Source organism: Somniosus microcephalus, chromosome 10 (assembly GCF_052327205.1).
Source record: "Somniosus microcephalus isolate GS21.2 chromosome 10, FLI_Smic_1.0, whole genome shotgun sequence".
NCBI classification, from domain to species: Eukaryota; Metazoa; Chordata; class Chondrichthyes; order Squaliformes; family Somniosidae; genus Somniosus; species Somniosus microcephalus.
In genome coordinates this window covers 216,167,853-216,185,827 of record NC_140996.1, presented here as the reverse complement: position 1 = coordinate 216,185,827, position 17,975 = coordinate 216,167,853, and positions in this window count along the sequence as shown.

The following is a 17,975-nucleotide window of genomic DNA, read 5'->3' as shown; positions in this document are numbered from 1 at the left end:
CCCATTAAACAATTTCATGTTCTCTCCTATCCTAATATTTCTTCAAAAAGCAATCTGTCTTCCTTTGCGTGCTGATATGGAGGTCTATAGAATACCCCTACTGTTTGCCTGGAATTTTTCATATTAGAAATATCTCACTGGTATAATTTGTTTTGTAGCTTTCTACCTCCCATAGGAAGGACTATATATGTATGACATGTGACCCTGACATATGGCGACACCATCTCCTTTTCTATCCACTCTATTTTGTGAGACTGAAAGTTATATTGTTCCGTCTTCAAGACCCTCATCTCTATTTTCCAATCTCTCCACAGCCTCACTCCACCCTACAAAACAACAGTGAATACACTTCAAAATAACTTCATTGGCTGTAAAGCGCTGAGGTTGTAAAAGGCGCTATGTTAATGCAAGTCTTTCTTTCTTTACCAAAGCAATCACGTCCAGCTGTATATCCTTGCAACCACCCTCCGCCCCTCAGAATCCAGATTACAGTTCATTTCCCATTCCCTTTGCTCCATCATCAGTGGCTGGTCTGCCCTATGGAATTCTCTCTCAAAATCTCTTCTCCTTAGTACCTCCCGGTTTGCCTTCAAAACCGCTTTTTAAACCAGCCTTCAGCCTCCTCCTTGACAACTTCTTTTCCCTACCTTTTTTTTCTCTTTGTTCAGCACCTTTCGCTTGCTTGCTTGCTAAGCACTCTTAAGAAGTTGCCTGGACCTGAGGAGCATGTGGAAGTGTAAACCATGTCCATCTTTGACTCATTTGGAGGTCATGTGCAGAACTGTGGATTTATTCCACACTTATTACCATAGACGTTGACAGCCAAGGAGGAGGCCATTGTGCCCATGCTGGCTCTTTGCTAGACTAACTCAAAACTAATCCCACTGTAACAGTCTCTTCCCTTTGCCCAGTGTCTTCCTCTGCTTCAAATATTTATCCAAACTGTTATGTCTGACATTGGTGATAGGTACTCGATTGCCTTGGCCTGAGCACATGGAGTTTGATAGTGCTGTTATCATTGTATTGTGTATAGGTATTCGATTGCTTTGGCCTGGAAGTGTGTGTGTGTGGCAGCCATTAAAAAAGCAACATGAACTGAACTCTGCTTACGGTCTCTGGATTATCTTTGCAAACGCAACACAAACATGCCATGGTCTCTGCCTAAACCACTCCCTATGGCAAAGCATTCCATACGTCAACAACCCTCTGTGTAAACAAATTTCCTTGGATGGGCAATAAATGCCGGCCTTGCCAATGACATATTCTGAGAATGAATACAAAAAAACCACGGGCTTGGTTATTTGAACATTGGCAAAACGCCTCTCTTTCCCTGCGAGAGTGGTAGTTGTTATAATTTGTAGGCTATAATATTTGAAAAAGAACAACACGGTAAGATTGTAACTATGGAACTGAACTTTTACAACATCACCATCTTCTGACAGTAAAACAGTACTGCAGAAATAAGGTATAAAATGACAATTTTATCAGTTACTGCATTATTATAGATTCAAAGTGGTTCAGAACAAAACGAAAGTTCCTGTGAAGGAAAATATCGATCATATTTTCACAATATACCAATATTGGTTTTTAAAATTAGCATGGTAACTGGAACACCTCTTATACAGGAAACTTTGGTTTATCCGGAGGTTATATGTCCGGAATACTCGATCTAACGGCAAAAATCAGGAGCCGTTTTCTATAAGTTTTTTTAGTTCTCGTTCTTTTTTTTCCCCAGTCAGGCACTGCAAGGTCTGTAACTATAGCAACAGCTTCAGCTAGAGACGCTTGCAGCTGCAGCCGACTCTTTAGAAGCTGTTGTCAGATATGGAGATGAAAACCTCCGTATGCTTCAACATTAACTTTGTATGTCCGGCAGTTTTGATAGATCGGCAACACGCCGGTCCAGTCGGTGCCGGATATCACAAAGTTTCCTGTATATTAAATTTTAGTCCATGGGGTGTGTGTTTCATTGAAAACAGTCCTTATTACATCTTTCAACAATCCCTTAATCCTGTATGAAAGAACATTGACACCATTCAGCCAATTTCTATAACAATGACATACTGACAATGCAGATTCAGAAGCGGCTATAAAACCACATTGCAGACCAGGGTGACAAAGGCGATGAATTGAGTTCCCAATACAATAATTGCCTTCCAGACTTTTCTCACCCAAGTATCAACCCATGGTACCTTTCTTCTAAGAGGTTTCCAGCTCCTACAAGGCACTCCTCTAGTGGGTTCAGCAAAGCTGCTGGAAGGCTGTTGTTGCTCATGTTGGGACCCATGAGACGCTCGTGGCTGACGACCTCTGGGTGCTCGAATCAGTGATCACCCGACTGCAGGCTGCTGTACCTCAGCTGCTGCCAGGGCAGTCCGGCACAATGGCGGATACTGGTTGAGGGGGTGGTGAAGGAGAAGACGTGCTGCCATTCTGAGAGCGGGTAACCCATAGCACCACTGACACTCCCGTGGGGGCTGGGTCTCATCGCTTCCACTGATCTGCGGGAGAGCAGACTTGCAGAAGATGAGCGACTCTTTGAAAGCCCCTAGCTATTTGGTCCACCAATCATTCCAAGGTGGACACCCATCTCTCCCAGCTGGAGCCCAGGGCCTGCATGGCAGCAGTTTGAGCTTCCACCAAACTAACATCTCAGAGGTGGACGGTCATTGCACTAACTCATTGCATCACACAGTACTTCCAATGTTGGTGTGTTTAAGCTTTGACACCAAACTAACATGATCCAAATTTGTATTTCCTAACTCTGTGAAGTCGGCAACATATAATGATCAAGTCAATGCACTCCAGTTTTGTGATATTGGGCCGAGCTGAGCTGCTCAGTTATTTGCACATTCTATTTGCTCCGTGTCAATATATGACAGCGCAAAGGCCATCGGGGAAAACTAAACTCGCGGGGGTCTCCTACCCCCAGAGAGACACCCTTTAAGCTCTTTCCCCCGGCCCCCTTGTGATGAAATATTCCATTCACCACTGCCTGTGACTGAGATCGGTCTCAGTGTCATTTCCCTTCCCCCAGACCTCATTGTATTGTGTACTGGAATGTGCTGTATTGTATACTGGAATGTGCTGGAATGTGCTGTGTGTAGGGCTCCGCCCATACCTGGCCCCGTTTGTAAGCTAGCTTCAGTCTGGCCTCAGTCTCCAGAAGGAAGACATCTCTCTCTCTTACGTGTTACTTTCTAAGTTAATAAAAGCCTTGTTTTTGTTCTGCTAACTTCGAGTCTCGGAATTATTGAGGCACATCAATTTTATTAACTTATTTTTCAACACTATGGATCAACTCCTGAAACCTGAACGTTTGGATTTGGATCAACATGCTCCGGACGCATCAGCACGCTTCGGACACTGGTTTGAGTGTATGGAATTCTTCCTGGACAATTCCGCAGCCGTCAAAGACGCTACGGACGCTGCGAGGATGAGACTCAGAATTATTGAGGCACATCACCCCTCCTGACCGTCGGCGACCACAACCACTTTGCAGCATTGCCCGCTCTCTCTCTCTCTCACATGACAGCCGTTCTGACTCCGTATTGTTCGAGATCCCTAATAGTCCGAGGGACCGCTCCGTGCCCACAGACCTAACTACTGGGCGGTATAAATTAACGTACTCACCCCACTTTGTCTGTTGGTCCCGGAACGGTGCCCTTGTTTCAGTATTAGCAGCAGATCCTGCCGACTACACCAAGTTGTTGTGGAAAGAAACCACTCGGAGTCACGGGTAGGCTGCGATATGAGAGAAACTTTATTACAAGCATGCAGGGGAGAGCCTTCAGCGTACCGGAGCCTCTCAAATTTACAATGGTTGTGGCAGTTTATTTATACATAATCAACCGTTAATTACCGGTTACGTAGGCTTTGGCAGATGCTTCCCGCTATCTCAACTGTCCCAGAACCAAGGTCCTTACATCTGCCTTTCTGCAGTTTTGTTTATCTTATCCAGCCTCCAGTTACCATTATCTTTGTTCATTGTTCCTGATTCAAGGTTTCGTGAAGAAACTTTATTACAACTACTGCTACTGTTAAATGCTTTGCAACGGTCTGATTTTGGTCAAGCTTCCCATCATGCCTTGCAGTTACAGTAACTTTTTAATAGCATGGCTTCTAACGCAACTATAATATACATGTAAAGGTTATCCAAACCTACAGGTTACGCAAGTTTAGGTTTTGCCGACGGCCAGGTGAGGGTCGGGGAAGAGAGCTTAACAGGTGTCTCTCTGGGGGTAGAAGACCCCCATGATTTCTAAAAGAGGTAAGATGGCCGAGGGAAAGCCGGGTCCTCAGGGGTCCATAAAGGAATATTTGTTAAAGAAACATGACAAGGTAATAAAAAGAATGGGAAAGGAAGGCTGGGACCGTGAGTGGGTGCCCGACCGACAGAAAGAATGGTGGAGTAAGGAGAGCAAGAATAAGGAAGAGAAAACTTCTTTGTCAGGTCCACCTGAAAAATGTGTAAGATTGGAGCCACACTGGAGAAGGAAAAAGAGGAGTTCGTGGAACAGTTAAAAAAGGTAGGCACCAAGTGTGCCGCTGTAATGAAGGCACGGTCAGTGTAAAGTGGAAGGAATGATAGTGAGGAGGTTGAGTGGGATGATTTAGAAAGAGAGGCAGCAGAATGGGAGCGAGATGTTATCCTCACGCAGGATGATAAAATGTTAGAACAACAAAATCAGATCAAGCTTCTGCAGTGTCAAGTTGCTTCATCTGCTGCGATCATGCAGCAAGCAGAGTGTAAACACGGTTCAGGCAGGCTCCGCACTGCAGAATCTTGAGGAAGCCAGGTGTCAGCTAGCCACCCTAACAAAAGATCTAATTTGCAGGCTAACCAATCTGAAAACTCAACAAAGGAAGGAAAAAAAAACAGGGATTTGGAAAGCTGCTGAGACACCAATTTAAAGAAAAAAAGAAAAAAAAGAGAGAGGAACTGTATTGTTATCTTATATCTTAGTATTAAGAGGCTTATGAGTAGATATCATTGAGTACTCTTTATTAGGTCTTGAGTCAGTGCCAGCTTGTGCAGTACTGCCGCATGGCCAAGATGGCTTCCTATTTATACGACTGCCGTCAAGCAGCTGTCTTTACTACAGCTACAGTTATCTGTACATCTTTCCCCCTCAACGATGACATAAACAGTAAACACCATAACATAACACATAGAACACATATTAACAACATATAAAAACAGTCAGTGTAACTACTATTAATCACTATTAAAAACATGTAAAAACTGTCAGTGTAACTATACCTTGCAATAACTGCCGGTACATATAAACACTACCCACACCCAGAAGTCCATTAGCTGTTTACAGTCTTTCCCTTGTCTACAGGTCAAGCCTAACGACAGGCTTTCTGGTGCGCTGTGACCTGCGTAGCTGAGCGGGTATTTGCTGGGCCAACCCAGTTGTGTCCATTAAGTTCATGTCTGTACCACACAGATCCCTTGTCTCATTGTTACCCCTGTGTACTTCATCACTTTGTGGCATTGCCCTCGTCTCCTCATCACTCTGTCGGATTTCCATCATCAGCTCATCCTCTCTGTCCTCCTGCGGCTGATAGGTCTCGGTGGTTTTCAGTAGGTGCCTCCTGTTTCTGCGATACACATTGCCATTTTCTGTCATGACACTGTATGACCTGGGGGCGACCTGTTGTAGAACAGTGGCTCTTTGATTCCATGACCCAGGCCCTTCAATGCGAACTACATCCTTCTCCTGTAGAGGCACTAGTGCAGTGGCTGTGCGGTATTTATCGAACAAATCTATCACCTTGTCCAGATCATTTTTGTCACCTTCAGCTGCAAACGTAAATGTATTATACAGCTCGATTGCCTGCGAGCCAGCCACTGTTAGCAACAAAGCTACCTTACGTGTTCCAGAGCTAGTCGTGGCATCGATCGCTGTGAGGTAGAGAAGAAAGCGTTGTTTGAATTTGCGCCAATTTTCATCCAGATTTCCTTCAAGTTGCAGGTTAGTCAGTGGTTTTATCCCTTTCATTGTTGTGGTATGCCCGTATCGTGCGTTCTATAAATCCTGGTACCATGTAATGTTATCTTATATCTTAGTATTAAGAGGCTTATGAGTAGATATCGTTGAGTACTCTTTATTAGGTCTTGAGTCAGTGCCAGCTTGTGCAGTAGTGCCACATGGCCAAGATGGCTTCCTATTTATATGACTGCCATCAAGCAGCTGTCTTTACTACAGCTACCGTAAAGCAGCTGTCTTTACTACAGCTACAGTTATCTGTACAGAAACCTAAAGTTTTACCAACATGGAAGTTATTAACGTCTGTGCTGAGACAAATAAAACACAAGATTGCTGAGTGAAAGGAACCTTAAAAAAATGCTGGAAATTTAGTTTGTGTGAAAATGTGTGTTAAATTGTGAAAGTTTTCCTGACCATGGATGTTTAAGAAGTTACAGTATTTCTTTTGTTTGGAAGTCTGTCCTTAAAAAAAAAAGAAAAATGTCTGTTGTGTGTTTTTGCTCCACCCACTTCTCAGTGTTAAAAAAAGCATTTAACCCTTTTGTCTTGTCTTAGATTTTGGAAGCTTTAAGAATGTGCGAATAAGATTGTGCACCCAGAATTGAAACAAAACTTCCAACTACAATTTAAGTTAAGCTGGTGTGGAAAAACTGAGAAAAAGTTTGTTTAACAAAAGTTTAAGTTTCAGTCTAAGATGTAACCTTGGAGTCAAGGTTGCTATGGTGAAATCTTCCAAAGCAATTTGATTTGTTTAAATGTGAAAAACTAATTTTTCTCCAGTTGTATTCAATGTTTTTACAGTCATTTGGAAAGGCATCTGAAGAAAGGACAATAAGAAATATGACGTCATGTACTGTTTTCTGCAAGCATGTGTGATTTTGTTTTGTTTTATCTGTTCTGTTCGTGTTTAGTTAAAGTGTGAAAGTCTTTTTCGTTCGGGAAAGTTTTTAAAAATAAATTTACGTGAAGTAACGCAATTGAGTGCACCTGACAATGTTTCGCTCTGCCTTCTTAAAAAACCTACAAAGGAGTTAACCCTTTCCACTGACAGCTGTTTAAGTTCACCAAGCCACAACTTTAGAATTGCTGAATGAAATTTAAAGATATTGGACATTATTAAATTTAAGTTTCTTAATTTTAAGTTAATATTTCCCCACAGTGACAGAAGGAAAATTATGATTTGACAAATTAACCCCTTGGGCTCTTAAACAGAGCCACAATGGATTCTCTGCTTTCTTTTGTTATATGGAAGTTACTTTATAAACTAATTGTAGCACTTTTGTCTCTAATGTTAAAACACTGTGTAAACCATCCAGCCTGGGAATCACTTGTTTCTGAAATTGGAATTTATATGATAAATTGATAGAAATTAAATTGAACATTGACAAAACTGCTGTTTGGATTTTGGGATAATTCTGAAATGACAAAATGGACACAGGCACTACTTTTGGGTTACTTTTGGGAAAATAAAAAGATCCTCTAAAATAATGATAAATAAAAAGTGATAATAACTTGGACCAAGTGAGAACGTTTGAGCTATATTTTCTATCTTAAATATTGTACTGGACAGTAAAGTTCCTCCAGGGCTCATGAATGAGATATGAATGGTAATTAATGGGATGTGTAAAATGGAGAGAGGAAGCGATTGAGGGTGCGAGATAGAAACAGGAGAATTACACTACCAAGTGAGAATTTTCCTAGCTTTCTAGTGAAAGTCAGAAAAGCGTAGTTATGAAAAGTAAATTGATAGCTTTCTCTTGGAGACATTTGTGTCCCTGCATTGACACATACTCCACCGAGAAACTATCTAATTAATGGAGCAATCAGAATAGAGTTAAACAAATTGGTACCTGTTAGAGGAATTGAAATTGAAGTTTAAGTGAAGAGATACATGGAATTTGGATTGGACGGCTGAGGGCGTCTTTGGGCTTGTGTGTTCCCAATTTCCAGAGGTAAGGGCTAGACACAAACAGGATTGTGGGAGGGTCGATATGACACCCGTCATGATCAAGGGGGAAACCCACAAACCACATAAACAGTATCCTACTTAATACTGGAAGGTTAAGAGCAGTATCAGATAGCCGAAGAGCAGCGTGGGAAGCGGTACTTATCCCAAAGGATAAGTCCGTACAGATTGTTAAAGACGATGGATTAAACCCTGCAGGCGGCATATTAATGGGAGGAGTTGAACATCAGTGTGAACTAGCAGTAGATGCCTTCCCAACATGAAATTGCACCGCCGATAAGGCCGCAAGAATCTTGGCAGAGGAGGTGATACCTCGGTGGGGGGGTCCCCCTACAAATAGATTCAGACCAGGAGACCCACTTTACGGGTAGAGTCATGAAGAGAGCATGTCAGTTATTGGGGGTAAAGTAGAGGCTCCACATACTTTACCACCCTCAGAGTTCCGGAATGGTGGAGTGTATGAATTGAACCCTGAAAAGCGATTGCGAGCATGGGTAAGAACTGGGTGGATGTCCTCCCGACCATATTAATGAGGTTGCGGGCAACCCCCAACCGGACACTAGGACTCACTCCATGTGACTTAATGACTGGGAGTGCTATGAGATTACCAGAAAGGGTGATAGAAGGGTATAGTGAAACAGGGCCGCTGAGGGACAGAATTACATGGTATGTAGCGGAGCTATATAAACAGCTTCAAGGGAGGAAAGTGGAAGTAAAGCAGCAGCAAGAAGCGACAAATTGACACGGGCGCGGACCTGAACCCGGGTCATCGGGGCTCCCAACGGTGGGAGACAGGGTAATGGTAAAAGGGGTGTTGTCCAAACTGGGACTGGTGCCTCGGTGGTCTGGGCCTTTCACAGTCCTAATGACCAGCGATACGTGTGTGTGTTTGGACATACAAAAGGGGGGTAGGTGGAAACATTGGTCCCAGGTTAAGCCTCATGACTCACATTCTGTTTCTACCAACAGGAAAACTAGCAGCAGATCTCTTAATTACTTTGTTTCAGATAAACCTATTTCACAATGGTGGCTTGGTGGATGGTCGTGATGGCCATCACCCTCCTGACGGTAGCGTGGGAGGCGCCCACCGTGCACCTCAATAAAAGTACTTGTTTGCATCCAGGACAATACATGCAACTGCCACAGGGGGAAAAAGGGGAACGGGTAAAGAAATCCAATATATGGAACATGGACTGGGTCACCGCACGTACCCATACGACCAAGGTATGGAAAATAAATCCCAAATGTAATATGGGACAAGGGTACTAGGACCCTATCTGTGGCAGCAACCATGAACTGTCTACCTCCGGACAACAATCCAATTGGAACGGCCTCTCTGCCCATCACAAAGGGAAAGATCAGGGTAAGGCGCCCTGGGCGGTTGGTCATATGAACTTGAGGTCCGTCCCGGCACCAGGTAAGCAGACTCCTTCAACTCGGTCTGGATCCCTGTTATCAGACCCAGAAGTGACAATTATACACAACTACAAACTAGCATGGATACTGATGGAGATATAACGGTCACCAGCGTATATGATGATGTCACAGGACTGGGGCGTTGGTTATACTCCTGCTCGTCGCACAAGGAGCTCTTGGTAACCCAACCAGCAGGCGGGGGGGGGGGGGGGTGCTGCGGATGCATTTAGATTTCTAATGATGGTGCCACAGGGGCACAAGAATGGGACATAGCAGGGGAGATGTAGAGTCTCTGGGAGTGGTCAGTGGTGAATCGGCGTACTTGGTGGGTACCCGCGGATATGTAGCACCTGGCAAGAATGGCACCCTCATTATGACCACGGATGAGTGTTGTACTGAGTTGGAGCACTACATAGTGTGTACCTGTAACACCCTGAAACCGATAGATGAGGGCTCAGCAGTGGTGGTGATGGCAGAGCCTCTGGAAAGAGCCTTTAGGGTGATTCAGGCATCTCCGACTCAGTGGTGTTTTCTGACCGACAAGAAGAACTACCTCTACGGAGGATTGGTGTGTGCAAATAATCATACGTTTTGCCTTCAAGTTTCAGACTCTCTCACCTTTGGAGATTTCCATCTACCAGGCAGAACCCTCACCGGCCTGGTCTTCAGCTCATGGTGGGATGACGAGTTGAGTGTGGATGATGCACCAGCAAGGGCCGCTAGGGTGGCAGAGGAACAGGCCTTGAAAACCACAATGGAATACATTGCATGGAGTAAACAGGCCATCACAAGGGGAACAGTGGAGGTGGACTTGACCAAAAGAACGGCTAGAAGGCTGGGAGCTAAAAGCCAGGGAGCTTCAGCCATAGGCCCAGTAGGAGAGGGCCAAAGGCAGCCTAACTGGTGGGACATAGGTAGAATGGCAGCCGCCATCACCTCCACGCTCATCCTTATCATCAGTATAAGCATCTGTTGCTGTCAAAAACAGATGATATCCCAAGTGGTGATGATGTCAAATAGGGGATACACCCCGGTGTCAGTAGCCAATGTGCCACTCTCAGAGCCTGGGGAAAAGTGAGACGCGTATGCTATATAAATCTGGCCGACTGGGTCCCAAGCACAGCCAATGCCACTAGGACATCGGTGAGGCTGTAAGAGGACCATGTAATTTATGGATTTGACACTTGCAGGAGTCCAGTTGGATCCCTGGACAATCCAGCAGGTAGAGAATTCGGGGATTCAGGTATGTCCTACCTGGATCAGACGAGGTCTGACCAGGGGCCAACAGGAGGGACTGATAGGGTAACCTGTAGGTTGGGATAACCTTTACATGTGTATTATAGTTGCGTTAGAAGCCATGCTATTAAAATGTTACTGTAACTGCAGGGCATGATGGGAAGCTTGACCAAAATCAGACCAAAGCGTAGTGTCAGCATTTAACAGTAACAGTAGTTTCTCATGAAACCTTGAATCAGGGACAATGAACAAAGATAATGGTAACTAGAGGCCGGATAAGATAAACAAAACTGCAGAAAGGCAGAAGTAGGGACCTTGGGTCTGGGACAGTTGAGATAGTGGGAAGCATCTGCCAAAGCCTACTTAACCAGTAATTAACGGTAGATTATGTATAAATAAACTGCCACGACCATTGCAAATTTGAGAGACTGTGGTACACTGAAGGCTCTCCCCTGCATGCTTGTAATAAAGTTTCTCTCATATCGCAGCCTACCCGTGACTCCGAGTGGTTTCTTTCCACAGCACTTTGACACCAAACTAACATGATCCAAATTTGTATTTCCTAACTCTGTGAAGTCAGCAACATATTATGATCAAGCCAATGCACTCCAGTTCTGTGACATTGGGCCGAGCTGAGCTGCTCAGTTATTTGCACATTCTATTTGCTGCGTGTCAGCGCAAAGTACAAGGCAGCAGAAGCGCCAGTGATTCTCTATTCTTGTTGAAGCTGGACTGATCACCGATGCACTGGTTGATGAGTCCCGATGATCTAAAAGTCAGATTGGTGTAGCAGCATTGCAGCGCCGTCATACTGGTTCATTGTTGCGAGTGAAACTGTAGATAATAATAGAAATGCAGTGAGGTCAGTTCCACAGCAATGTACGTGTTTTATATTGAGAAGCCTAGATGAAGGGCCAAGGCCCATGGTGCAGGGCAGTGTAGCGTTGAAAAGAACAGAAGATAAAGAAGATCAAGAAGTAATAGTTAGGTGATGACCAAGACAAAAACATAGAAACATAGAAGATAGGAGCAGGAGTGGGCCATTCGGCCCCTCGAGCCTGCTCCGCCATTCAATGAGATCATGGCTGATCATCCAAATTCAGTACCCTGTCCCGGCTTTCTCCCCATATCCCTTGATCCCTTTAGCCTTAAGAAATATATCTTACTCCGTCTTGAATATATTTAATGAATTAGCCTCTACTGCCTTCTGTGGTAGAGAATTCCACAGGTTCACCACTCTCTGGGTGAAGAAATTCCTCCTCATTTCTGTCCTAAATGGCTTACCCCTTACCCTTAGATTTTCTTTCCAATTTTCTCTCCTGATTTTTTCCAACTACAGCAACAGTTTGCATGTATATAATGCCTTTAACAAAGTCAAACGTCCCAAAGGCGCTTTACAGGAATGTTATCAAACAACATTTGGCATGTAAAGAGATATTAAGACAGATGGCCAAAAGCTTGGTCAAAGAGTGGGTTTTAAGGAGCGGCTTAAAGGAAGGGAGAGAGGTAGAGAGGTGGAGAGGTTTCACCTTCTCTCCTGAAGGCATTGATTTTCTCACTGTTCTACAGTCCCGCAGGCACAGGGATTCCCTTGGCAGTTCACCCAAGTGGTCATTATTGTACAAGCCTTGATAGTGAGTGCCAACAGGCTATTTGAGGGTGGGGGACATCACAACCAAGCCTGATCCTGTCCTTTACCCGGCATCCGCACACAAACACTTCCAGGAGCGGTCGGTGCGTAGTCATTAGGGGTGGGAACCTTCCCTGATTTCCCATGCCCAACTTACTTGATGTAACATTCATAATTCCCTTCCATTGCACAGACCTCATTCAAGTATAAAACATGTTGACAGACCCCAACTAGTTGACCACCAATTTGGAGGACCTTCATCCACCACCTCCATGCCAAAATAACTCCTAAACCCACTCCTAAACTACCTCGAGCCCCAACCTGGCAAAGCATTCCCCCCACAGGCACTGTGCAGTCAGAATTATGCAATATTAACTTCATAAAATGTGTGTGGTTGTACACCTAAATGTACAATGACCTCATATAAGTATGAGAATGTACCCTGAACCATACCATGAGCTCATAAAAGAGATAAAAATGCTCATCTGTATGATTAATAGCTACATAAAACATATATGTATGGAGGGACACCTAATAGATTCATAAAAACCGTCTTGGCAATTCAAACGCAAATAATGGAGTTCAAACATTTTATCAAAGATGAACTTAAAAGAACTGAGATCTTTTTCACGACAAACTCAGACATCACTTTTAATCCTTCAGATGTTTGGTGGCTACACAGTTATGTGTGCGCCACATTTCAACCTTGAAACAGAGCATCCAACATGCAAACAAAGTATTGCATGCGCCTGCCATAGAGCAATAGAAATATTGTTGACTCCCTAGCTATTCAGAAACACTGCATTTAATATTTAACAAAGCAAGAATAACAGCAGTTTACTTTAACACTCCTAATTTGTTTGCTACAATAGAAGGTATAGGGTTGCAGGTATTGGTAAGTAGCATTGTGCTTCTGATTTGCAGTATATTTTTAACATAGGAACATAGGAACAGGAGGAGGCCATTTAGACCCTCGAGCTTGTTCCACCATTCAATGAGATCATTGCTAATCCGTGACCTAACTCCACACACCAGCCTTTGCCCCATATCCCTTAATACTTTTTTAAAAATTCATTTTTATGGCAAGTGGGCATCGCTGGCAAAGCCAGCATTTATTGCCCATCCCTAATTGCCCTTGAGAAGGTGGTGGTGAGCTGTCTTCTTGAGCCACTGCAGTCCGTGTGGTGAAGGTACTCCCACAGTGCTGTTAGGGAGGGAGTTCCAGGATTTTGACCCAGCGACGACGAAGGATCGGAGATATATTTCCAAATCAGGATGGTGTGTGACTTGGAGGGGAACTTGGAGGTGGTGGTGTTCCCATGAGCCTGCTACCCTTGTTCTTCTAGGTGGAAGAGGTCAAGGGTTTGGGAGGCGCTACCGAAGAAGCCTTGGCAAGTTGCTGCAGTGCATCTTGTAGATGGTACACACTGCAGACACGGTATGCCGGTGGTGGAGGGAGTGAATGTTTAAGGTGGTGGATGGGGTGCCAATCAAGCGGGCTGCTTTGTCCTGGATGGTGTCGAGCTTCTTGAGTGTTGTTGGAGCTACACTCATCCAGGCAAGTGGAGAGTATTCAATCACACTCCTTACTTGTGCCTTGTAGATGGTAGAAAGGCTTTAGGGAGTCAGGAGGTGAGACACTCGCCACAGAATACCAAGCCTCTGACCTGCTCTTGTTGCCACAGTATTTATGTCGCTGGTCCAGTTAAGTTTCTGGTCAATGGTGACCCCAAGGATGTTGATGGTGGGGGATTCGGTGATAGTAATGCCATTGAATGTCAAGGGGCAGTGTTTAGACTCTCACTTGTTGGAGATAGTCATTGCCTGGCACTTCTGTGGCGCAAATGTTACCTGCCACTTATCAGCCCAAGCCTGAACGTCATCCAGGTCTTGCTGCATGCGGGCATGGACTGCTTCATTATCTGAGGAGTTGTGAATGGCACTGAACACTGTGCAGTCATCAGCGATCATCCCCATTTCTGACCTTATGTTGGAGGGAAGGTCATTGATGAAGCAGCTGAAGATGGTTGGGCCTAGGACACTGCCTGGAGCAATCTCAGATTTAAAATGAATAATTGACCCTAGCATCAATTGATGTTTGCAGAAGAGAGTTCCAAGCTGCTATAAGAACATAAGAAATAAGGGCAGGAGCAGGCCATTCGGCCCTTCGAGCTTGCTCCGCCATTCAATGAGATCATGGCTGATCTTCTGGCCCAACTCCATTCACCAGCCCTATCGCCATATCCCTTGATACCTTTACTAGTCAGAAATCTATCGACTTCTGTTTTGAATATAGCCAATGACTGAGCCTCCACAGCCCTCTGGGGTAGAGAATTCCAAAGATTCACCACCCTCTGTGTGAAGAGATTTCTTCTCATCTTAGTCCTGAATGGTCTACCCTTTATCCTGTGGCTGTGGCCCCTGGTTCTAGACTCCCCAGCCAAGGGAAACATTCTCCCAGCATCCACCCTATCAAGCCATGCAATAATTTTGTATGCTTCAATGAGATCCCCTCTCAATCTTCTGAATTCAAGAGAATACAGGCCTAGTTTACTCAATCTCTTCTCATACGACAGTCCCGCCATCCCAGGAATCAATCTCGTGAACCTTCGTTGCACTCCCACTATGGCATATATATCCTTCCTTAGGTAAGGAGACCAAAATTGTACACAGTACTCCAGGTGTGGTCTCACCAAGGCCCGATATAATTGGAGCAAGACTTCTTTACTCCTGTACTCAAATCCTCTTGTAATGAAGGCCAGCATACCATTTGCCTTCCTAATGGCTTGCTGCACCTGCACATTCACTTTCAGTGACTCATGTACAAGGACACCCAGGTCCCTTTGAGCATCTGCATTCCCCAATCTTTCACCATTTAAGAAATACTCTGCCTTTCTGTTTTTTCTACCCAAGTGGATAACTTCACATTTATCCACATTATATTCCATCTGCCATGTTCTCGCCTACTCACTGAGCCTGTCGAGATCCCCTTGAAGCCTCTTCACATCCTCTTCACAACCCTTTGTGTGTAGAAGTGTGGCCTAACTTCGCTCCTGAAGGGTCTGGCTCCAATTTTTAGACTATGCCCCCTGGTCCTAGACTCCCCAACCAGCGGAAATAGTTTCTCTCTACCTACCCTATCAGTTCCCCTTAATATCTTGAAAACGTTGATCAAATCACCGTTAACCTTCTAAATTCCAGTGAATACAACCCCAGTTTGTGTAATCTGCACTTGTAATTTATCCTTTGGAGTCCAGGTATCATTTTGGTAAATCTACACTGCACTGCTTCCATGGCCAACACATCCTTTCTAATTGTGGTAACGAGACCAACAACAAATTGCACTTATTTGTGTTGCACTTAGCGTACTTTATTTTTGTTAATTCACGGATGTGGGCATCGCTGGCAAGCCCAGAATTTATTGCCCATCCCTAATTGCCCTTGGGAATATGGAGGTGAGCCGCCTTCTTGAATCACTGCAGTCCGTGTGGTGAAGGTACTCCCACAGTGCTGTTAAGGAGGGAGTTCCAGGATTTTGACCCAGCGACGATGAAGGAATGGCGATATATTTCCAAGTTAGGATAGTGTGTAACTTGGAGGGGACATTGCAGGAATGTTTAAGGTGGTGGATAGGGTGACAAAGCGGGCTGCTTTGTCCTGAATGGTGCTGAGTTTCTTGAGTGTTGTTGGAGCTGCACTCATCCAGGCAAGTGGAGTGTATTCCAACACACTCCTGACTTGTGCCTTGTAGATGGTGGAAAGGCTTTGGGGAGTCAGGAGCTGAGGAGAGATTGTGTCGATTCGGCTTATACTCACTGGAGTTTAGAAGATTGAGAGGGGATCTCATCGAAACCTATAAAATTCTGTCAGGCCTGGACAGACTAGATGCAGGAAGGATGTTTCTGATGGTCGGGAAGTCCAGAACCAGGGGTCATAGTCTAAGGATAAGGGGTAAGCCATTTTGGACTGAAATGAGGAGGAATTTCTTCACCCAGAGAGTGGTGAACCTGTGGACTTCTCTACCACAGAGGGCGGTGGAGGCCAGTTCATTAAATATATTGAAGAAGGAGTTGGATATATTTCTTAAGGCTAAAGGGATCAAGGGATATGGGGAGAAGGCAGGGACAGGGTACTGAATTTGGATGATCAGCCATGATCTCATTGAATGGCGGAGCAGGCTCGAAGGGCCAAATGGCCTACTCCTGCTCCTATCTTCTATGTTTCTATGTGTTCCCATGCGCCTGCTGCCCTTGTCCTTCTAGGTGGTAGAGGAGGTGCTTGTGGTGTATGTAACCTGTTCCACCTTAAGAGAACTTAAGCCTGTTCCACCTTAAGAGATGTACTACTTTCTCTGGCTGCTGTATACGTAATACCGGTGGTGACCACACCGGTATATAAGCACTGTGTAGTAATATTGTATTCAGTATAGTCCCTACCTCCAACCAGTAAAGACCTCACAGAATCACAGAAACCCCACAGTGCAGATAGAGGCCATTTCGGCCCATCGAGCCTGCACCGACACATATCCCACCCGATCCCCGTAACCCCTACACCAACACATATCCCACCCTATCCCCGTAACCCCACGTATTTAATCCCCCTAACACTAAGGGTCAATTTATCATAGCCAATCAACCTAACTCGCACATCTTTGGACTGTGGGAGGAAACCAGAGCACCCGGAGAAAACCCACGCAAACACGGGGAGAATGTGCAAACTCCACACAGACAGTCGCCCGAGGCCAGATTCGAACCCGGGTCCCTGGCGCTGTGAGGCAAGAGTGCTAACCACTATGCCACCGTGCTGCCCTGTTGAATTTACTCTTGTAGTCTGTGTAGTAATTATCACTATAACACACAGACGTAACAGTGGCGACGAGTCCGATTCTTACCCTGCGGCAGTTATTTCCACGGCGGCTTCGTCCACAGACAGGACGTCGAAGAGAGGTTTCCACCCTCATCACCCTACTGGAAGACACGTCGAGCGGCAGGCATCGAGAAACCAGAGTGCAGAAGACATCCTGACCTCGAAGCCTCCATCAGCGACTGTCAGCAATTGAAACACCTTGTATCACCAGATGAACCGGCGGATAAGACGTTCGAGGAGATTGTTACTGTCCTGAAAAATCATCTAAACCCCACGCCGCTGATGCTAGCGGAACGATTTAAATTTTATGACAGAAGGCAGCTGCAGAATGAAAGCAATGCTGAATATTTGATGGAATTACGTAAGCTAGCAAAATATTGTCAGTTTGGAACGGGACTGACAGAGGCACTACGAGATAAATTTGTGTGTGGTTTATTTAAACAGGATACACAAAAGCGACTGCTCGAGGAGAATGAGCTGACGCTTGAGAAGGCGGTCACTATGGCAGCAGCACACGAAGCCGCAGCGAGAGGCACGGCAGTAATGCAGCTACGGTCACCGGAACTCGGTACAAACAAATTGGGTTTGAGTTCTGTCAAATGTTATCGTTGTGGAAAGACAACGCACGATCAGAACCAGTGTTGGTTTAAAAACCAAGAATGCAGAACGTGTGGCAGGCTTGGCCACATAGCTAAAGTATGCCGGTCAGGAAAGAAGACCAGCAACAAAAAGTCACCGCAAGGAAAATACGCAAAGGTACACAAGGTGACAAAGAACAGTTTGACCGAACAGAAGTCAGATTCAGACGCTAGCAGTAATGAACTGGATAGCTTAAGAGTACACAATGTTGGTAAGGATGCAGATC